Here is a 22,298-nt window from a genome sequence, read left to right as displayed (position 1 = left end):
TATTTGTATAATTATAGCTGTAATGAAAAAAATATATATTCATTTTCTGAATGTATTGTGCTTTAAAACAGCCCTACAAAGATTCTAAGAAAGCTGATTTCTTACATTTGAGAAAATAACATAAATTAAAGAATTTAGGAACACCAGAAAGAATATATTTTTTTATGAAAAAAACTGTGTCTAGTAAGAGGGACGATAAACTGCAATGATTCCAGCTATTTTTGTTGGCTTAGGCTCTGATGAATCTGCTGCCTCATGCTAACCAGTTGGAAATAAACAACATAGGACGCATGTTCAAGGTATTTAGCTGTGTTTTCATCGATTGTAGGGCTGTAGCCACTGAATTCTGTCACTTGAAAGGAAAAATATTGTAGGATAGTTAGGACGTCCGTACAAATGGTTACGGTTAAGGTTCGGGTTAGGTTATGGTTAGGTTCGGGTTAGGTTAAGGTTCGGGTTAGGTTACGGTTAAGTTCGGGTTAGGTTACGGTTAAGGTTTGGGTTAGGTTACGGTTAGGTTCGGGTTGGGTTATGGTTAGGTTACGGTTAGGTTACGGTTAGGTTCGGGTTAGGTTACGGTTAGGTTTGGGTTAGGTTACGATTAAGGTTCGGGTTAGGTTACGGTTAGGTTTGGGTTAGGTTAGGGTTAAGGTTCGGGTTAGGTTACGGTTAAGGTTCAGGTTAGGTTACGGTTAAGGTTCGGGTTAGGTTACGGTTAGGTTCGGGTTAGGTTACGGTTAGGTTACGGTTAAGGTTTGGGTTAGGTTACGGTTAGGTTACGGTTAAGGTTCGGGTTAGGTTACGGTTACGTTCGGGTTAGGTTACGGTTAGGTTCGGGTTAGCGTAGGAACGTCCCAAGGATCCCTGATAGCACTATTTCTCAGTGAATGGCATCAAGTACTCTCAAACAGCTAGAGAGGAAGAGAGAGGCCTACATTTACAGAAAATCTGTCTCCCTCCAGCAGTTGGCATTTTTTCATTGTTTTGCCCACCAAGCAAGGAGTTTACATGGAAGTCAATGAGAGAGTGTCGAATTTGGTCGACCAAAAAATTTGCTACATGAGGTTTATTTGATCAAATATAAGTTTCATAATGCTTAGGTTGTTAGGAGTGTACCGATATACTTTATATCGGAGTTGTCTCGAGATGGCTATGCACATTCATGGAATGAGGCTAGTAGCATAGCATTTCTTTCCATTGAATACAGGCGATTGAAGTCACCCACCCTCATCAATTATTTTTTGGGGGAAATATTACAATAATGAGATGCATCCACCAATCCAAAGAAAGGATAGGCGGGAGCTAGGCAGCCCGCTGTGGTGCTATGTGGACAATGACTCCAATTATCAGGGTAGAGAGACATGTATCTTGTCAGTATATCCATAATTCTCGGCCAGCACTCACCATGGAATTGTGGGTGGTAATTGGCCGAAACGTGAATTTGGACCAGTCCCTATGAAGTGACAATGAACCAATACATCGGAACGTAGCTTTGTAACCGGCAAAGTTTTTTTAGCGTCTCCTCAAAAAACATTTGAATGACATAGAGGAACATCCTTCACAAAGAGTAAATATAACACGCCAGATTTTGCTGGCTTCACTAAGAGGCTGTAACGTTAACGTTACCATAGAGTTGGACACTCTTAGCACCGCACTTGCTTAACATTAGGGCATATCATCCATTGTTTGTCACGACACCCAACTCCCATGACACTTCAACCTAACAGTATAGGTTTACTTAGTGTAACGCGTCACGGAAAGATAGGTCTATAGCCCAGTAAAGAGCTACTAATGAATAATACGCGTCAAATCAAATCCTGTGAATGTCATGTCCTGACCTTAGTTCCTTTTTTACAGTGCCTTGCGAAAGTATTCGGCCCCTTTGAACTTTGCGACCTTTTGCCACATTTCAGGCTTCAAACATAAAGACATAAAACTGTATTTTTTTGTGAAGAATCAACAACAAGTGGGACACAATCATGAAGTGGAACAACATTTATTGGATATTTCAAACTTTTTTAACAAATAAAAAACTGAAAAATTGGGCGTGCAAAATTATTCAGCCTCCTTAAGTTAATACTTTGTAGCGCCACCTTTTGCTGCAATTACAGCTGTAAGTCGCTTGGGGTATGTCTCTATCAGTTTTGCACATCGAGAGACTGAAATTTTTTCCATTCCTCCTTGCAAAACAGCTCGAGCTCAGTGAGGTTGGATGGAGAGCATTTGTGAACAGCAGTTTTCAGTTCTTTCCACAGATTCTCGATTGGAATCAGGTCTGGACTTTGACTTGGCCATTCTAACACCTGGATATGTTTATTTTTGAACCATTCCATTGTAGATTTTGCTTTATGTTTTGGATCATTGTCTTGTTGGAAGACAAATCTCCGTCCCAGTCTCAGGTCTTTTGCAGACTCCATCAGGTTTTCTTCCAGAATGGTCCTGTATTTGGCTCCGGCCATCTTCCCATCAATTTTAACCATCTTCCCTGTCCCTGCTGAAGAAAAGCAGGCCCAAACCATGATGCTGCCACCACCATGTTTGACAGTGGAGATGGTGTGTTCAGGGTGATGAGTAGTGTTGCTTTTACGCCAAACATAACGTTTTGCATTGTTGCCAAAAGTTCAATTTTGATTTCATCTGACCAGAGCACCTTCTTCAACATGTTTGGTGTGTCTCCCAGGTGGCTTGTGGCAAACTTTAAAGGACACTTTTTATGGATATCTTTAAGAAATGGCTTTCTTCTTGCCACTCTTCCATAAAGGCCAGATTTGTGCAATATACGACTGATTGTTGTCCTATGGACAGAGTCTCCCACCTCAGCTGTAGATCTCTGCAGTTCATGCAGAGTGATCATGGGCCTCTTGGCTGCATCTCTGATCAGTCTTCTCCTTGTATGAGCTGAAAGTTTAGAGGGAGGGCCAGGTCTTGGTAGATTTGCAGTGGTCTGATACTCCTTCCATTTCAATATTATCGCTTGCACAGTGCTCCTTGGGATGTTTTAAAGCTTGGGAAATCTTTTTGTATCCAAATCCGGCTTTAAACTTCTTCACAACAGTATCGGACCTGCCTGGTGTGTTCCTTGTTCTTCATGATGCTCTCTGCGCTTTTAATGGACCTCTGAGACTATCACAGTGCAGGTGCATTTATACGGAGACTTGATTACACACAGGTGGATTGTATTTATCATCATTAGTCAGTTAGGTCAACATTGGATCATTCAGAGATCCTCACTGAACTTCTGGAGATAGTTTGCTGCACTGAAAGTAAAGGGGCTGAATAATTTTGCACGCCCAATGTTTCAGTTTTTGATTTGTTAAAAAAGTTTGAAATATCCAATAAATGTCGTTCTACTTCATGATTGTGTCCCACTTGTTGTTGATTCTTCACAAAAAAATACAGTTTTATATCTTTATGTTTGAAGCCTGAAATGTGGCAAAAGGTCGCAAAGTTCAAGGGGGCCGAATACTTTCGCAAGGCACTGTATGTCTCTATTTTGGTTTGTTCAGGGCGTGAGTTGGGGGTGGGCATTCTATGTGTTTTTTCTATGTTTTCTATTTCTATGGGTTTGGTCTGGTATGCTTCCCAATCAGAGGCAGCTGTCAATCGTTGTCGCTGATTGAGAACCATACTTAGGTACCCTTTTCCCCACCTGTGTGTTGTGGGTAATTATTTATCCGTGTGTGTTTGTGTGCACCTCGGTTGCGTCACGGTCTTTGTTGTTTACCTGTTTGTTTTTTGGTTGTTTCGGTTTCACTTTCATTAAAAGATGTGGAACTACATGCACTGGTTGATTTATGATTTATGACAGGAAGTTTGAGGATAGTGAGCGCGACAGTAAAGAACTTATTTATTTTCCAATCATTTTTTTCTTCATCTTATATTTATTCTTTTCAATGGATTAAACAGTGATACAAATACATTGGTCAAAGGCCCATATCGTCCGACATTACTGGCCAATAGAATAATATTAATCACATCTGTCACTCACAAATTCACCCCCCCCCCCTCAACACACACACATCCTGTACACTGAAGGTTTCCGAGCCCTAATCACGAGTAAAAGCAGTTATTGTTGACTGTACTAAGACCCAAAATCCCTATTCTAATGTCAAATCGAAGCTCATACTTAGAGGCTAAAACATTTAGATGCAAACAAATCTCACCAAATTAACAATCTAACACTAATCCTACAGTAACCATGGACTCTTCAACTGTGGCATTTCACATGGATAGGACCTACACTGTATGAATAACGTCTCTATAGACTGTATCTCGTTATCATGTTGTATAATGGGGTTACTTCTACTAAACAGATATTCTCCATTGTTCACCTATGATGAAGCTTTGTTTGCATGTAACATTTCTTGGTGGTGATTTCTTAATCTCAATTTTGTGACAAGAAAACAAAATGCTAAATAACCTATCTGCCATTTAAAAGAAAAAATAACTAGTGATTATAAAAATGGTTATATAATTATAAGTCTCTAAACAGGGAAAGCATATTGTTAAACATTTTTTTAAACCAAACTTTTATTACAGTGAAACTACTTATATAACTAAAATACATTCATACAAAACAATCTGTCACAGGACCCTATAACATGAAATGTTCTTATTTAAGAAAATATTGCCTTAAATAAAACTCAAAACCTAAAGAGATTAACAAATCACCACCCTATCTGTTTCTAGTTTGGATGTTTGTGTTGTCAATAGTCTACTGATGGTCTGACCAGTTGAACAGACTGGCTAATGGGTGTGTCTTTCTCCAACCAACACTATAAGAAAGACAAACTTCAAATAACACATTCCTTTAAACAGCAGAGTATCATAATACAAGAGCAAAATGAAACTTGAGTGTTAACTTACTGGAAGTACAGTTTATCCTGACACAGTCTAGATGGGGAAGAATAAGTGACAGATGAAATTGCATCCTTCAAGGTTATAGCTGCAGACATCCAACAACAAGAATTCCACCCTTCCGGGGACGTCCACATGCAGAGATGCGGCCATTTTGTAAAAGGGGAGGGGTCTCTATACATTCTTAGGTGTTAGACTGTTAGCTTACATTACAAATTACTGGCTTGAATTGTACAAGTTTGATTCCAGTTGCAATATGATTATAAAACTAGTAATGTACTAGGTAGATTTAATATGTTCACAAATGTCAAATTCTTGGTCCATATACAAAAATAGTTATGGCTTTATATGGTCATTAGTTGGGTGTTGTGTGGTAAAATGTAACAAGTGCACTTTTGCAGCACTTGTTACAGTCATGAAATGAACTGAGTTCTGTCACCACTACTGTAACACTTAGATTATACACATGTAATCTATTTAAAGACGCATAACAAGGACACTGGCTGTCAACATTTTGAAAATGGCCGCTTTTATTTTACCAACCACATAGATTCTTCATCCCAGCATAGACTTTCATTTTGGAAGAGTTTCCTTTATTTTTAAGCTCAAAGTCTACAACTCCAAAGCCTTCACACCAACCTGTTGACTAAACAGACTAATAAAATCATGTCTGATATTAGCAAGAAGGTGGTGTTAGATTTTCATTATGGAGCCACGGATCTTTGAAACCCAGTGAAATGCTGTTATAATTGACACTGGAAGTACATAGCAAACAATAATCATATTTGCAATTTGAGATAGTGAATATCAATATCAAAAGGTGAATTGATTAGTGAAAGATAATGGACTCCTTCACTGACCACAGATTCCTGCCTGTTGTACAGGTTTATAGGGCGGCCATTTTGAGACGGCCTTTGGGATCCTACGATGGACATTCTGGGTGTGTCACCATGTGGCTGGTGGGTTTCATGTGTCGTCAACCGCAACAGAAAAGTGGGAGCGAACAGCCGCGATCCAATCAGCACCAGAACCATGCAGAGGCATAAGACCCTCGTATCTAACAGCACAGGATAGATACTGTAGAAATATATGTTGTTTCTATGAAATTATGTATCATATGAGTTTAGATAAAACGCATAAAGAATATCTACCTCTTCAACACTTAAATGTGGATATGTGATGCTCGGTATTGACATTGCACTTCATACAAAAAGGTTAATTGCGTAGAGTAATTTTGTGCAAGCAAATAATGGTAGTTGCATTGCACTTGTATATAGGTAAAAGTACAACTTATTGAACTACTTCAATAAGTAACATAGCCTATCAATACTACTGTACCTATTATAATTATGACTAGAAACTATCATGACACATATTCAGCTTTAATAAAGCTTTATTTAATCTTAAGGATACGATGTGTAAATACAGGTAATGTAAACCAGTGCTTCTTTCCTTTATGCAACACAGTGGTGTTGGTGTCTGAGGGGGGAAGCCAGCTGCAGGTTTGGCTGGGCTCTGTTCTCGGGCTGTTCGCCTGACGGGCCGCAGGCTTAAGGCCTTTGAAGGGGTGAATACCATCTTTTGACAAAGCATGATGGGAAATGGAGTTGTTCGCAGAGAGTGTATATAGTATGAGTACACCATAAACAGAGAAAAGGGGAACAAATACAAAATCAAAAGTCAAGAAGGTACAACTTGATGACAAGAAGATGATGTTAGTGGAAAATGTAGAGCTTTTTGTTTCTCAATTTCCTGATTAGTGGAAGTGTTCTGTTTAGTGGTAGTGTTCTGTTTAGCAATAGTGTTCTGTTTAGCAATAGTGTTCTGTTTAGTGGTAGTGTTCTGTTTAGTGGTAGTGTTCTGTTTAGTGGTAGTGTTCTGTTTAGTGGTAGTGTTCTGTTTAGTGGTAGTGTTCTGTTTAGTGGTAGTGTTCTGTTTAGCAATAGTGTTCTGTTTAGTGGTAGTGTTCTGTTTAGTGGTAGTGTTCTGTTTAGTGGTAGTGTTCTGTTTAGTGGTAGTGTTCTGTTTAGTGTTCTGTTTAGCAATAGTGTTCTGTTTAGTGGTAGTGTTCTGTTTAGTTAGTGTTCTGTTTAATAGTGTTCTGTTTAGCAATAGTGTTCTGTTTTTAGTGTTCTGTTTAGTGGTAGTGTTCTGTTTAGTGGTAGTGTTCTGTTTTAGTGTTCTGTTTAGTGGTAGTGTTCTGTTTAGTGGTAGTGTTCTGTTTAGCAATAGTGTTCTGTTTAGTGGTAGTGTTCTGTTTAGTGGTAGTGTTCTGTTTTGGTAGTGTTCTGTTTAGTGGTAGTGTTCTGTTTAGTGGTAGTGTTCTGTTTTTAGTGGTAGTGTTCTGTTTAGTGGTAGTGTTCTGTTTAATAGTGTTCTGTTTAGTGGTAGTGTTCTGTTTAGTGGTAGTGTTCTGTTTAGTGGTAGTGTTCTGTTTAGTAGTAGTTCTGTTTTTAGTGTTCTGTTTAATAGTGTTCTGTTTTTAGTGTTCTGTTTAGTGGTAGTGTTCTGTTTAGTGGTAGTGTTCTGTTTAGTGGTAGTGTTCTGTTTAGCAATAGTGTTCTGTTTAGTGGTAGTGTTCTGTTTAGCAATAGTGTTCTGTTTAGTTTAGTGTTCTGTTTAGTGGCAATAGTGTTCTGTTTAGCAATAGTGTTCTGTTTAGTGGTAGTGTTCTGTTTAGTGGTAGTGTTCTGTTTAGTGGTAGTGTTCTGTTTAGTGGTAGTGTTCTGTTTAGTGGTAGTGTTCTGTTTAGTGGTAGTGTTCTGTTTAGTGTAGTGTTCTGTTTAGTGGTAGTGTTCTGTTTAGTGGTAGTGTTCTGTTTCGTGGTAGTGTTCTGTTTAGTGGTAGTGTTCTGTTTAGTGGTAGTGTTCTGTTTAGTGGTAGTGTTCTGTTTAGTGGTAGTGTTCTGTTTAGTGGTAGTGTTCTGTTTAGCAATAGTGTTCTGTTTAGTGGTAGTGTTCTGTTTAGCAATAGTGTTCTGTTTAGTGGTAGTGTTCTGTTTAGTGGTAGTGTTCTGTTTAGTGGTAGTGTTCTGTTTAGTGGTAGTGTTCTGTTTAGTGGTAGTGTTCTGTTTAGTGGTAGTGTTCTGTTTAGTGGTAGTGTTCTGTTTAGTGGTAGTGTTCTGTTTAGTGGTAGTGTTCTGTTTAGTGGTAGTGTTCTGTTTAGTGGTAGTGTTCTGTTTAGTGGTAGTGTTCTGTTTAGTGGTAGTGTTCTGTTTAGCAATAGTGTTCTGTTTAGTGGTAGTGTTCTGTTTAGTGGTAGTGTTCTGTTTAGTGGTAGTGTTCTGTTTAGTGGTAGTGTTCTGTTTAGTGGTAGTGTTCTGTTTAGTGGTAGTGTTCTGTTTAGTGGTAGTGTTCTGTTTAGCAGCAGTGTTCTGTTTAGCGGTAGTGTTCTGTTTTTAGTGTTCTGTTTAGTGGTAGTGTTCTGTTTAGTGGTAGTGTTCTGTTTAGCAGCATGTAGTGTTCTGTTTAGTGGTAGTGTTCTGTTTTTAGTGTTCTGTTTAGTGGTAGTGTTCTGTTTAGTGGTAGTGTTCTGTTTAGTGGTAGTGTTCTGTTTAGTGGTAGTGTTCTGTTTAGTGGTAGTGTTCTGTTTAGTGGTAGTGTTCTGTTTAGTGGTAGTGTTCTGTTTAGTGGTAGTGTTCTGTTTAGTGGTAGTGTTCTGTTTAGTGGTAGTGTTCTGTTTAGTGGTAGTGTTCTGTTTAGTGGTAGTGTTCTGTTTAGTGGTAGTGTTCTGTTTAGTGGTAGTGTTCTGTTTTTAGTGGTAGTGTTCTGTTTAGTGGTAGTGTTCTGTTTAGTGGTAGTGTTCTGTTTAGTGGTAGTGTTCTGTTTAGTGGTAGTGTTCTGTTTAGTGGTAGTGTTCTGTTTAGTGGTAGTGTTCTGTTTAGTGGTAGTGTTCTGTTTAGTGGTAGTGTTCTGTTTAGTGGTAGTGTTCTGTTTTTAGTGGTAGTGTTCTGTTTTTAGTGTTCTGTTTAGTGGTAGTGTTCTGTTTAGTGGTAGTGTTCTGTTTAGTGGTAGTGTTCTGGTAGTGTTCTGTTTAGTGGTAGTGTTCTGTTTAGTGGTAGTGTTCTGTTTAGTGGTAGTGTTCTGTTTTAGTGTTCTGTTTAGTGGTAGTGTTCTGTTTAGTGGTAGTGTTCTGTTTAGTGGTAGTGTTCTGTTTAGTGCAATAGTGTTCTGTTTAGTGGTAGTGTTCTGTTTAGCAATAGTGTTCTGTTTAGTGGTAGTGTTCTGTTTAGTGGTAGTGTTCTGTTTAGTGGTAGTGTTCTGTTTAGTGGTAGTGTTCTGTTTAGTGGTAGTGTTCTGTTTAGTGGTAGTGTTCTGTTTAGTGGTAGTGTTCTGTTTAGTGGTAGTGTTCTGTTTAGTGGTAGTGTTCTGTTTAGTGGTAGTGTTCTGTTTAGTGGTAGTGTTCTGTTTAGTGGTAGTGTTCTGTTTAGTGGTAGTGTTCTGTTTAGTGGTAGTGTTCTGTTTAGTGGTAGTGTTCTGTTTAGTGGTAGTGTTCTGTTTAGTGGTAGTGTTCTGTTTCGTGGTAGTGTTCTGTTTAGTGGTAGTGTTCTGTTTAGTGGTAGTGTTCTGTTTCGTGGTAGTGTTCTGTTTAGTGGTAGTGTTCTGTTTCGTGGTAGTGTTCTGTTTAGTGGTAGTGTTCTGTTTAGTGGTAGTGTTCTGTTTAGTGGTAGTGTTCTGTTTAGTGGTAGTGTTCTGTTTAGCAATAGTGTTCTGTTTAGTGGTAGTGTTCTGTTTAGTGGTAGTGTTCTGTTTAGTGGTAGTGTTCTGTTTAGTGGTAGTGTTCTGTTTTGGTAGTGTTCTGTTTAGTAGTGTTCTGTTTAGTGGTAGTGTTCTGTTTAGTGGTAGTGTTCTGTTTAGCAATAGTGTTCTGTTTAGCAAGTGTTCTGTTTAGTGGTAGTGTTCTGTTTAGTGGTAGTGTTCTGTTTTAGTGTTCTGTTTAGTGGTAGTGTTCTGTTTAGTGGTAGTGTTCTGTTTAGCAATAGTGTTCTGTTTAGTGGTAGTGTTCTGTTTAGTGGTAGTGTTCTGTTTAGTGGTAGTGTTCTGTTTAGTGGTAGTGTTCTGTTTAGCAATAGTGTTCTGTTTAGCAATAGTGTTCTGTTTAGTGGTAGTGTTCTGTTTAGTGGTAGTGTTCTGTTTAGCAATAGTGTTCTGTTTAGTGGTAGTGTTCTGTTTAGTGGTAGTGTTCTGTTTAGTGGTAGTGTTCTGTTTTTTAGTGTTCTGTTTTGTGTAGCAATAGTGTTCTGTTTAGTGGTAGTGTTCTGTTTAGTGGTAGTGTTCTGTTTAGTGGTAGTGTTCTGTTTAGTTAGTGTTCTGTTTAGTGGTAGTGTTCTGTTTAGTGGTAGTGTTCTGTTTAGCAATAGTGTTCTGTTTAGTGGTAGTGTTCTGTTTAGTGGTAGTGTTCTGTTTAGTGGTAGTGTTCTGTTTAGTGGTAGTGTTCTGTTTAGCAATAGTGTTCTGTTTAGTGGTAGTGTTCTGTTTAGTGGTAGTGTTCTGTTTAGCAATAGTGTTCTGTTTAGTGGTAGTGTTCTGTTTAGTGGTAGTGTTCTGTTTAGTGGTAGTGTTCTGTTTAGTGGTAGTGTTCTGTTTAGTGGTAGTGTTCTGTTTAGTGTTCTGTTTAGTGTTCTGTTTAGTGGTAGTGTTCTGTTTAGTGGTAGTGTTCTGTTTAGTGGTAGTGTTCTGTTTAGTGGTAGTGTTCTGTTTAGTGGTAGTGTTCTGTTTAGTGGTAGTGTTCTGTTTAGTGGTAGTGTTCTGTTTTAGTGTTCTGTTTAGTAGTGTTCTGTTTTAGTGGTAGTGTTCTGTTTAGTGGTAGTGTTCTGTTTAGTGTTCTGTTTAGTTTAGTGTTCTGTTTAGTGTTCTGTTTAGTGGTAGTGTTCTGTTTAGCAATAGTGTTCTGTTTAGTGGTAGTGTTCTGTTTTGGTAGTGTTCTGTTTGTGGTAGTGTAGTGTTCTGTTTAGTTAGTGTTCTGTGGTAGTGTTCTGTTTAGTGGTAGTGTTCTGTTTAGTGGTAGTGTTCTGTTTAGTGGTAGTGTTCTGTTTAGTGGTAGTGTTCTGTTTAGTGGTAGTGTTCTGTTTAGTGGTAGTGTTCTGTTTAGTGTTCTGTTTAGTGGTAGTGTTCTGTTTAGTGGTAGTGTTCTGTTTAGTGGTAGTGTTCTGTTTTGGTAGTGTTCTGTTTAGTGGTAGTGTTCTGTTTAGTGGTAGTGTTCTGTTTAGTGTTCTGGCAATAGTGTTCTGTTTAGTGGTAGTGTTCTGTTTAGTGGTAGTGTTCTGTTTAGTGGTAGTGTTCTGTTTAGTGGTAGTGTTCTGTTTTAGTGTTCTGTTTAGTGGTAGTGTTCTGTTTAGTGGTAGTGTTCTGTTTAGTGGTAGTGTTCTGTTTAGTGGTAGTGTTCTGTTTCGTGGTAGTGTTCTGTTTAGTGGTAGTGTTCTGTTTAGTGGTAGTGTTCTGTTTAGTGGTAGTGTTCTGTTTAGAGGTAGTGTTCTGTTTAGCAATAGTGTTCTGTTTAGTGGTAGTGTCCTGTTTAGTGGTAGTGTTCTGTTTCGTGGTAGTGTTCTGTTTAGTGGTAGTGTTCTGTTTAGTGGTAGTGTTCTGTTTAGTGGTAGTGTTCTGTTCTGTTTAGTGGTAGTGTTCTGTTTAGTGGTAGTGTTCTGTTTAGTGGTAGTGTTCTGTTTAGCAATAGTGTTCTGTTTAGTGGTAGTGTTCTGTTTAGTGGTGTGTTCTGTTTAGTGCAATAGTGTTCTGTTTAGTGGTAGTGTTCTGTTTAGTGGTAGTGTTCTGTTTAGTGGTAGTGTTCTGTTTAGTGGTAGTGTTCTGTTTAGTGGTAGTGTTCTGTTTTTAGTGTTCTGTTTAGTAGTGTTCTGTTTAGTGGTAGTGTTCTGTTTAGTGGTAGTGTTCTGTTTAGCAGTGGTAGTGTTCTGTTTAGTGGTAGTGTTCTGTTTAGTGGTAGTGTTCTAGTGTTCTGGTAGTGTTCTGTTTAGTGGTAGTGTTCTGTTTAGTGGTAGTGTTCTGTTTAGTGGTAGTGTTCTGTTTAGTGGTAGTGTTCTGTTTAGTGGTAGTGTTCTGTTTAGTGGTAGTGTTCTGTTTAGTGGTAGTGTTCTGTTTAGTGGTAGTGTTCTGTTTAGTGGTAGTGTTCTGTTTAGTGGTAGTGTTCTGTTTAGTAGTGTTCTGTTTAGTGGTAGTGTTCTGTTTAGTGGTAGTGTTCTGTTTAGTGGTAGTGTTCTGTTTAGTGGTAGTGTTCTGTTTAGTGGTAGTGTTCTGTTTAGTGGTAGTGTTCTGTTTAGTGGTAGTGTTCTGTTTAGTGGTAGTGTTCTGTTTTAGTGTTCTGTTTAGCAATAGTGTTCTGTTTAGTGGTAGTGTTCTGTTTAGTGGTAGTGTTCTGTTTAGTGGTAGTGTTCTGTTTTTAGTGTTCTGTTTAGTAGTGTTCTGTTTAGTGGTAGTGTTCTGTTTAGTGGTAGTGTTCTGTTTAGTGGTAGTGTTCTGTTTAGTGGTAGTGTTCTGTTTAGTGGTAGTGTTCTGTTTAGTGGTAGTGTTCTGTTTTTAGTGTTCTGGTAGTGTTCTGTTTAGTGGTAGTGTTCTGTTTAGTGGTAGTGTTCTGTTTAGTGGTAGTGTTCTGTTTAGTGGTAGTGTTCTGTTTAGTGGTAGTGTTCTGTTTAGTGGTAGTGTTCTGTTTAGCAATAGTGTTCTGTTTAGTGGTAGTGTTCTGTTTAGCAATAGTGTTCTGTTTAGTGGTAGTGTTCTGTTTAGCAATAGTGTTCTGTTTAGTGGTAGTGTTCTGTTTAGTGGTAGTGTTCTGTTTAGTGGTAGTGTTCTGTTTTGGTAGTGTTCTGTTTAGTAGTGTTCTGTTTAGTGGTAGTGTTCTGTTTAGTGGTAGTGTTCTGTTTAGTAGTGTTCTGTTTAGCAATAGTGTTCTGTTTAGCAATAGTGTTCTGTTTAGTGGTAGTGTTCTGTTTAGTGGTAGTGTTCTGTTTAGTGGTAGTGTTCTGTTTAGTGGTAGTGTTCTGTTTAGCAATAGTGTTCTGTTTAGTGGTAGTGTTCTGTTTAGTGGTAGTGTTCTGTTTAGTGGTAGTGTTCTGTTTAGTGGTAGTGTTCTGTTTAGTGGTAGTGTTCTGTTTAGTGGTAGTGTTCTGTTTAGTGGTAGTGTTCTGTTTAGTGGTAGTGTTCTGTTTAGTGGTAGTGTTCTGTTTCGTGGTAGTGTTCTGTTTAGTGGTTAGTGTTCTGTTTAGTGGTAGTGTTCTGTTTAGCAATAGTGTTCTGTTTAGTGGTTTGTTTCTGTTTAGTGGTAGTGTTCTGTTTAGTGGTAGTGTTCTGTTTAGTTCAGTGGTAGTGTTCTGTTTAGCAATAGTGTTCTGTTTAGCAGTAGTGTTCTGTTTAGTGGTAGTGTTCTGTTTAGTGGTAGTGTTCTGTTTAGTGGTAGTGTTCTGTTTAGTGGTAGTGTTCTGTTTAGCAATAGTGTTCTGTTTAGTGGTAGTGTTCTGTTTAGTGGTAGTGTTCTGTTTAGCAATAGTGTTCTGTTTAGTGGTTGTGTTCTGTTTAGCAATAGTGTTCTGTTTCGTGGTAGTGTTCTGTTTAGTGGTAGTGTTCTGTTTAGTGGTAGTGTTCTGTTTAGTGTTCAATAGTGTTCTGTTTAGTGGTAGTGTTCTGTTTAGTGGTAGTGTTCTGTTTAGTGGTAGTGTGTTTAGTAGTGTTCTGTTTAGTGGTAGTGTTCTGTTTAGTGGTAGTGTTCTGTTTAGCAATAGTGTTCTGTTTAGTGGTAGTGTTCTGTTTAGTGGTAGTGTTCTGTTTAGTGGTAGTGTTCTGTTTAGTGGTAGTGTTCTGTTTAGTGGTAGTGTTCTGTTTAGCAATAGTGTTCTGTTTAGTGGTAGTGTTCTGTTTAGCAATAGTGTTCTGTTTAGTGGTAGTGTTCTGTTTAGCAATAGTGTTCTGTTTAGTGGTAGTGTTCTGTTTAGTGGTAGTGTTCTGTTTAGTGGTAGTGTTCTGTTTAGCAATAGTGTTCTGTTTAGTGGTAGTGTTCTGTTTAGCAATAGTGTTCTGTTTAGTGGTAGTGTTCTGTTTAGCAATAGTGTTCTGTTTCGTGGTAGTGTTCTGTTTAGTGGTAGTGTTCTGTTTAGTGGTAGTGTTCTGTTTAGTGGTAGTGTTCTGTTTAGTGGTAGTGTTCTGTTTAGTGGTAGTGTTCTGTTTAGTGGTAGTGTTCTGTTTAGTGGTAGTGTTCTGTTTAGTGGTAGTGTTCTGTTTAGCAATAGTGTTCTGTTTAGTGGTAGTGTTCTGTTTAGTGGTAGTGTTCTGTTTAGTGGTAGTGTTCTGTTTAGCAATAGTGTTCTGTTTAGTGGTAGTGTTCTGTTTAGCAATAGTGTTCTGTTTAGTGGTAGTGTTCTGTTTAGTGGTAGTGTTCTGTTTAGTGGTAGTGTTCTGTTTAGCAATAGTGTTCTGTTTAGTGGTAGTGTTCTGTTTAGCAATAGTGTTCTGTTTAGTGGTAGTGTTCTGTTTAGCAATAGTGTTCTGTTTAGTGGTAGTGTTCTGTTTAGTGGTAGTGTTCTGTTTAGTGGTAGTGTTCTGTTTAGCAATAGTGTTCTGTTTAGTGGTAGTGTTCTGTTTAGCAATAGTGTTCTGTTTAGTGGTAGTGTTCTGTTTAGTGGTAGTGTTCTGTTTAGTGGTAGTGTTCTGTTTAGTGGTAGTGTTCTGTTTAGTGGTAGTGTTCTGTTTAGCAATAGTGTTCTGTTTAGTGGTAGTGTTCTGTTTTAGTGTTCTGTGGTAGTGTTTAGTGGTAGTGTTCTGTTTAGCAATAGTGTTCTGTTTAGTGGTAGTGTTCTGTTTAGTGGTAGTGTTCTGTTTAGTGGTAGTGTTCTGTTTAGCAATAGTGTTCTGTTTAGTGGTAGTGTTCTGTTTAGTGGTAGTGTTCTGTTTAGTGGTAGTGTTCTGTTTAGTGGTAGTGTTCTGTTTAGCAATAGTGTTCTGTTTAGTGGTAGTGTTCTGTTTAGCAATAGTGTTCTGTTTAGTGGTAGTGTTCTGTTTAGTGGTAGTGTTCTGTTTCGTGGTAGTGTTCTGTTTAGTGGTAGTGTTCTGTTTAGTGGTAGTGTTCTGTTTAGTGGTAGTGTTCTGTTTAGTTTAGTGGTAGCAATAGTGTTCTGTTTAGTGGTAGTGTTCTGTTTAGCAATAGTGTTCTGTTTAGTGGTAGTGTTCTGTTTAGTGGTAGTGTTCTGTTTAGTGGTAGTGTTCTGTTTAGTGGTAGTGTTCTGTTTAGTGGTAGTGTTCTGTTTAGCAATAGTGTTCTGTTTAGTGGTAGTGTTCTGTTTAGCAATAGTGTTCTGTTTCGTGGTAGTGTTCTGTTTAGCAATAGTGTTCTGTTTCGTGGTAGTGTTCTGTTTAGTGGTAGTGTTCTGTTTAGTGGTAGTGTTCTGTTTAGCAATAGTGTTCTGTTTAGTGGTAGTGTTCTGTTTAGTGGTAGTGTTCTGTTTAGTGGTAGTGTTCTGTTTAGCAATAGTGTTCTGTTTCGTGGTAGTGTTCTGTTTAGCAATAGTGTTCTGTTTAGTGGTAGTGTTCTGTTTAGTGGTAGTGTTCTGTTTAGTGTTCTGTTTAATAGTGTTCTGTTCTAGTTTCTGTTTGGTAGTGTTCTGTTTAGTGGTAGTGTTCTGGTAGTGTTCTGTTTAGTGGTAGTGTTCTGTTTAGTGGTAGTGTTCTGTTTAGTGGTAGTGTTCTGTTTAGTGGTAGTGTTCTGTTTAGTGGTAGTGTTCTGTTTTGGTAGTGTTCTGTTTAGTGGTAGTGTTCTGTTTAGTGGTAGTGTTCTGTTTAGTGGTAGTGTTCTGTTTAGTGGTAGTGTTCTGTTTAGTGGTAGTGTTCTGTTTAGTGGTAGTGTTCTGTTTAGTGGTAGTGTTCTGTTTAGTGGTAGTGTTCTGTTTAGCAATAGTGTTCTGTTTAGTGGTAGTGTTCTGTTTAGTGGTAGTGTTCTGTTTAGTGGTAGTGTTCTGTTTAGCAATAGTGTTCTGTTTAGTGGTAGTGTTCTGTTTAGTGGTAGTGTTCTGTTTAGCAATAGTGTTCTGTTTAGTGGTAGTGTTCTGTTTAGTTAGTGTTCTGTTTAGTGGTAGTGTTCTGTTTAGTGGTAGTGTTCTGTTTAGTGGTAGTGTTCTGTTTAGTGGTAGTGTTCTGTTTAGTGGTAGTGTTCTGTTTAGTGGTAGTGTTCTGTTTAGTGGTAGTGTTCTGTTTAGCAATAGTGTTCTGTTTAGTGGTAGTGTTCTGTTTAGTGGTAGTGTTCTGTTTAGTGGTAGTGTTCTGTTTCGTGGTAGTGTTTTGTTTAGTGGTAGTGTTCTGTTTTTGGTAGTGTTCTGTTTAGTGGTAGTGTTCTGTTTAGTGGTAGTGTTCTGTTTAGTGGTAGTGTTCTGTTTAGCAATAGTGTTCTGTTTAGTGGTAGTGTTCTGTTTAGTGGTAGTGTTCTGTTTAGTGGTAGTGTTCTGTTTAGTGGTAGTGTTCTGTTTAGTGGTAGTGTTCTGTTTAGTGGTAGTGTTCTGTTTAGTGTTCTGGTAGTGTTCTGTTTAGTGGTAGTGTTCTGTTTAGTGGTAGTGTTCTGTTTAGTGGTAGTGTTCTGTTTAGTGGTAGTGTTCTGTTTAGTGGTAGTGTTCTGTTTAGTGGTAGTGTTCTGTTTAGCAATAGTGTTCTGTTTCTGTTTAGTGGTAGTGTTCTGTTTAGCAATAGTGTTCTGTTTAGTGGTAGTGTTCTGTTTGGTAGTGTTCTGTTTAGTGGTAGTGTTCTGTTTAGCAATAGTGTTCTGTTTAGTGGTAGTGTTCTGTTTAGTGGTAGTGTTCTGTTTTGGTAGTGTTCTGTTTAGTAGTGTTCTGTTTAGTGGTAGTGTTCTGTTTAGTGGTAGTGTTCTGTTTAGTGGTAGTGTTCTGTTTAGCAATAGTGTTCTGTTTAGTGGTAGTGTTCTGTTTAGTGGTAGTGTTCTGTTTTTAGTGTTCTGTTTAGCGGTAGTGTTCTGTTTTAGTGTTCTGTTTGGTAGTGTTCTGTTTAGTGGTAGTGTTCTGTTTAGCAATAGTGTTCTGTTTAGTGGTAGTGTTCTGTTTTTTAGTAGTGTTCTGTAGTGTTCTGTTTCTGGTAGTGTTCTGTTTTAGTGTTCTGTTTAGTGGTAGTGTGGTAGTGTTCTGTTTAGTGGTAGTGTTCTGTTTAGCAATAGTGTTCTGTTTAGTGGTAGTGTTCTGGTAGTGTTCTGTTTAGTGGTAGTGTTCTGTTTAGTGGTAGTGTTCTGTTTAGTGGTAGTGTTCTGTTTAGTGGTAGTGTTCTGTTTAGTGGTAGTGTTCTGTTTAGCAATAGTGTTCTGTTTAGTGGTAGTGTTCTGTTTAGTGGTAGTGTTCTGTTTAGCAATAGTGTTCTGTTTCGTGGTAGTGTTCTGTTTAGCAGTAGTGTTCTGTTTAGTGGTAGTGTTCTGTTTAGCAATAGTGTTCTGTTTAGTGGTAGTGTTCTGTTTAGCAATAGTGTTCTGTTTAGTGGTAGTGTTCTGTTTAGTGGTAGTGTTCTGTTTAGTGGTAGTGTTCTGTTTAGCAATAGTGTTCTGTTTAGTGGTAGTGTTCTGTTTAGCAATAGTGTTCTGTTTAGTGGTAGTGGTAGTGTTCTGTTTAGCGGTAGTGTTCTGTTTAGTGGTAGTGTTCTGTTTAGTGGTAGTGTTCTGTTTAGCAATAGTGTTCTGTTTAGCAATAGTGTTCTGTTTAGCAATAGTGTTCTGTTTAGTGGTAGTGTTCTGTTTCGTGGTAGTGTTCTGTTTAGTGGTAGTGTTCTGTTTAGTGGTAGTGTTCTGTTTAGTGGTAGTGTTCTGTTTAGTGGTAGTGTTCTGTTTAGCAATAGTGTTCTGTTTAGTGTTCTGTTTAGTGGTAGTGTTCTGTTTCGTGGTAGTGTTCTGTTTAGTGGTAGTGTTCTGTTTAGTGGTAGTGTTCTGTTTTAGTGTTCTGTTTAGTGGTAGTGTTCTGTTTAGTAGTGTTCTGTTTAGTGGTAGTGTTCTGTTTTTAGTGTTCTGTTTAGTGGTAGTGTTCTGTTTAGCAATAGTGTTCTGTTTAGTGGTAGTGTTCTGTTTAGTAGTGTTCTGTTTAGTGGTAGTGTTCTGTTTAGTGGTAGTGTTCTGTTTAGTGGTAGTGTTCTGTTTAGTGGTAGTGTTCTGTTTAGTGGTAGTGTTCTGTTTAGTGGTAGTGTTCTGTTTAGTGGTAGTGTTCTGTTTAGTGGTAGTGTTCTGTTTAGTGGTAGTGTTCTGTTTAGTGGTAGTGTTCTGTTTAGTGGTAGTGTTCTGTTTAGTGGTAGTGTTCTGTTTAGCAATAGTGTTCTGTTTAGTGGTAGTGTTCTGTTTAGTGGTAGTGTTCTGTTTAGTGGTAGTGTTCTGTTTAGTGGTAGTGTTCTGTTTAGTGGTAGTGTTCTGTTTAGTGGTAGTGTTCTGTTTAGTGGTAGTGTTCTGTTTAGTGTTCTGTTTAGTGGTAGTGTTCTGTTTAGTGGTAGTGTTCTGTTTAGTGGTAGTGTTCTGTTTAGTGGTAGTGTTCTGTTTAGCAATAGTGTTCTGTTTAGTGGTAGTGTTCTGTTTTTAGTGTTCTGTTTAGTGGTAGTGTTCTGTTTAGCAATAGTGTTCTGTTTAGTGGTAGTGTTCTGTTTAGTGGTAGTGTTCTGTTTAGTGGTAGTGTTCTGTTTAGTGGTAGTGTTCTGTTTAGTGGTAGTGTTCTGTTTTGGTAGTGTTCTGTTTAGTGGTAGTGTTCTGTTTAGTGGTAGTGTTCTGTTTAGTGGTAGTGTTCTGTTTAGTGGTAGTGTTCTGTTTAGTGGTAGTGTTCTGTTTAGTAGTGTTCTGTTTAGTGGTAGTGTTCTGTTTTTAGTGTTCTGTTTAGTGGTAGTGTGTTCTGTTTAGTGGTAGTGTTCTGTTTAGTGGTAGTGTTCTGTTTAGTGGTAGTGTTCTGTTTAGCAATAGTGTTCTGTTTAGTGGTAGTGTTCTGTTTAGTGGTAGTGTTCTGTTTAGTGGTAGTGTTCTGTTTAGCAATAGTGTTCTGTTTAGTGGTAGTGTTCTGTTTAGTGGTAGTGTTCTGTTTAGTGGTAGTGTTCTGTTTAGTGGTAGTGTTCTGTTTAGTGGTAGTGTTCTGTTTAGTGGTAGTGTTCTGTTTAGTGGTAGTGTTCTGTTTCGTGGTAGTGTTCTGTTTAGTGGTAGTGTTCTGTTTAGTGGTAGTGTTCTGTTTAGTGGTAGTGTTCTGTTTAGTAGTGTTCTGTTTAGTGGTAGTGTTCTGTTTAGTGGTAGTGTTCTGTTTAGTGGTAGTGTTCTGTTTAGTGGTAGTGTTCTGTTTTGGTAGTGTTCTGTTTAGTGGTAGTGTTCTGTTTAGTGGTAGTGTTCTGTTTAGTGGTAGTGTTCTGTTTTAGTGTTCTGTTTAGTAGTGTAGTGTTCTGTTTTAGTGGTAGTGTTCTGTTTAGTGGTAGTGTTCTGTTTAGCAATAGTGTTCTGTTTAGTGGTAGTGTTCTGTTTAGTGGTAGTGTTCTGTTTAGTGGTAGTGTTCTGTTTAGTGGTAGTGTTCTGTTTAGTGGTAGTGTTCTGTTTAGTGGTAGTGTTCTGTTTAGTGGTAGTGTTCTGTTTAGCAATAGTGTTCTGTTTAGTGGTAGTGTTCTGTTTAGTGGTAGTGTTCTGTTTAGTGGTAGTGTTCTGTTTAGTGGTAGTGTTCTGTTTAGTGGTAGTGTTCTGTTTAGTGGTAGTGTTCTGTTTAGTGGTAGTGTTCTGTTTAGTGGTAGTGTTCTGTTTTAGTGGTAGTGTTCTGTTTAGCAATAGTGTTCTGTTTAGTGGTAGTGTTCTGTTTAGTGGTAGTGTTCTGTTTAGTGGTAGTGTTCTGTTTAGTGGTAGTGTTCTGTTTAGTGGTAGTGTTCTGTTTAGTTAGTGTTCTGTTTAGTGGTAGTGTTCTGTTTAGCAATAGTGTTCTGTTTAGTGGTAGTGTTCTGTTTAGTGGTAGTGTTCTGTTTAGTGGTAGTGTTCTGTTTAGCAATAGTGTTCTGTTTAGCAATAGTGTTCTGTTTAGTGGTAGTGTTCTGTTTAGTGGTAGTGTTCTGTTTAGTGGTAGTGTTCTGTTTAGCAATAGTGTTCTGTTTAGTGGTAGTGTTCTGTTTAGTGGTAGTGTTCTGTTTAGTGGTAGTGTTCTGTTTAGTGGTAGTGTTCTGTTTAGTGGTAGTGTTCTGTTTAGCAATAGTGTTCTGTTTAGTGGTAGTGTTCTGTTTAGCAATAGTGTTCTGTTTAGTGGTAGTGTTCTGTTTAGCAATAGTGTTCTGTTTAGTGGTAGTGTTCTGTTTAGTGGTAGTGTTCTGTTTAGTGGTAGTGTTCTGTTTAGTGGTAGTGTTCTGTTTAGTGGTAGTGTTCTGTTTAGTGGTAGTGTTCTGTTTAGCAATAGTGTTCTGTTTAGTGGTAGTGTTCTGTTTAGTGGTAGTGTTCTGTTTAGTGGTAGTGTTCTGTTTAGTGGTAGTGTTCTGTTTAGTGGTAGTGTTCTGTTTAGTGGTAGTGTTCTGTTTAGTGGTAGTGTTCTGTTTAGTGGTAGTGTTCTGTTCTGTTCTGTTTAGTGGTAGTGTTCTGTTTTAGTGTTCTGTTTAGTGGTAGTGTTCTGTTTAGTGGTAGTGTTCTGTTTAGTGGTAGTGTTCTGTTTAGTGGTAGTGTTCTGTTTAGTGGTAGTGTTCTGTTTAGTGGTAGTGTTCTGTTTAGTGGTAGTGTTCTGTTTAGTGGTAGTGTTCTGTTTAGTGGTAGTGTTCTGTTTAGTGGTAGTGTTCTGTTTAGTGGTAGTGTTCTGTTTAGTAGTGTTCTGTTTAGTGGTAGTGTTCTGTTTAGTGGTAGTGTTCTGTTTAGTGGTAGTGTTCTGTGGTAGCAATAGTGTTCTGTTTAGTGGTAGTGTTCTGTTTAGTGTGGTAGTGTTCTGTTTAGTGGTAGTGTTCTGTTTAGTGGTAGTGTTCTGTTTTTAGTGTTCTGTTTAGTGTTCTGTTTAGCAATAGTGTTCTGTTTAGTGGTAGTGTTCTGTTTAGCAATAGTGTTCTGTTTAGTGGTAGTGTTCTGTTTAGTAGTGTTCTGTTTAGTGGTAGTGTTCTGTTTAGTGGTAGTGTTCTGTTTAGCAATAGTGTTCTGTTTAGTGGTAGTGTTCTGTTTAGTGGTAGTGTTCTGTTTAGTGGTAGTGTTCTGTTTAGTGGTAGTGTTCTGTTTAGTGGTAGTGTTCTGTTTAGTGGTAGTGTTCTGTTTAGTGGTAGTGTTCTGTTTAGCAATAGTGTTCTGTTTTGGTAGTGTTCTGTTTAGTTAGTGTTCTGTTTAGTGGTAGTGTTCTGTTTAGTAGTGTTCTGTTTAGTGGTAGTGTTCTGTTTAGTAGTGTTCTGTTTAGTGGTAGTGTTCTGTTTAGTGGTAGTGTTCTGTTTAGTGGTAGTGTTCTGTTTTTAGTGTTCTGTTTAGTAGTGTTCTGTTTAGTGGTAGTGTTCTGTTTAGTGGTAGTGTTCTGTTTAGCAATAGTGTTCTGTTTAGTGGTAGTGTTCTGTTTTAGTGTTCTGTTTAGTAGTGTTCTGTTTAGTGGTAGTGTTCTGTTTAGTGGTAGTGTTCTGTTTAGTGGTAGTGTTCTGTTTAGTGGTAGTGTTCTGTTTAGTGGTAGTGTTCTGTTTAGTGGTAGTGTTCTGTTTAGTGGTAGTGTTCTGTTTAGTGGTAGTGTTCTGTTTAGTGGTAGTGTTCTGTTTAGCAATAGTGTTCTGTTTAGTGGTAGTGTTCTGTTTAGTGGTAGTGTTCTGTTTAGTGGTAGTGTTCTGTTTAGTGGTAGTGTTCTGTTTAGTGGTAGTGTTCTGTTTTTAGTGTTCTGTTTAGTGGTAGTGTTCTGTTTAGCAATAGTGTTCTGTTTAGTGGTAGTGTTCTGTTTAGTGGTAGTGTTCTGTTTAGTGGTAGTGTTCTGTTTAGTGGTAGTGTTCTGTTTAGTGGTAGTGTTCTGTTTAGTGGTAGTGTTCTGTTTTTGGTAGTGTTCTGTTTAGTGGTAGTGTTCTGTTTAGTTTAGTGGTAGTGTGTTCTGTTTAGTGGTAGTGTTCTGTTTAGTGGTAGTGTTCTGTTTAGTGGTAGTGTTCTGTTTAGTGGTAGTGTTCTGTTTAGTGGTAGTGTTCTGTTTAGTGGTAGTGTTTAGTGGTAGTGTTCTGTTTAGTGGTAGTGTTCTGTTTAGTGGTAGTGTTCTGTTTAGCAATAGTGTTCTGTTTAGTGGTAGTGTTCTGTTTAGTGGTAGTGTTCTGTTTAGTGGTAGTGTTCTGTTTAGTGGTAGTGTTCTGTTTAGTGGTAGTGTTCTGTTTAGCAATAGTGTTCTGTTTAGTGGTAGTGTTCTGTTTAGTGGTAGTGTTCTGTTTAGTGGTAGTGTTCTGTTTAGTGGTAGTGTTCTGTTTAGTGGTAGTGTTCTGTTTAGTGGTGTTCTGTTTAGTGGTAGTGTTCTGTTTAGTGGTAGTGTTCTGTTTAGTGGTAGTGTTCTGTTT

At 38.2% G+C, this 22,298-nt stretch overlaps 1 pseudogene; it reads right to left on the bottom strand.

Moving 5' to 3' along the window:
• The window catches only part of LOC135526889 (neurexin-3a-like), a 264,933-nt pseudogene that overhangs the window by 10,912 nt on the left and 231,723 nt on the right, over window positions 1-22,298 (bottom strand).

Source organism: Oncorhynchus masou, chromosome 32 (genome assembly GCF_036934945.1).
Source record: "Oncorhynchus masou masou isolate Uvic2021 chromosome 32, UVic_Omas_1.1, whole genome shotgun sequence".
NCBI classification, from domain to species: domain Eukaryota; kingdom Metazoa; phylum Chordata; class Actinopteri; order Salmoniformes; family Salmonidae; genus Oncorhynchus; species Oncorhynchus masou.
Note: the sequence above shows the minus strand (reverse complement) of the source record. Positions and strands in the feature narration are given on the sequence as shown.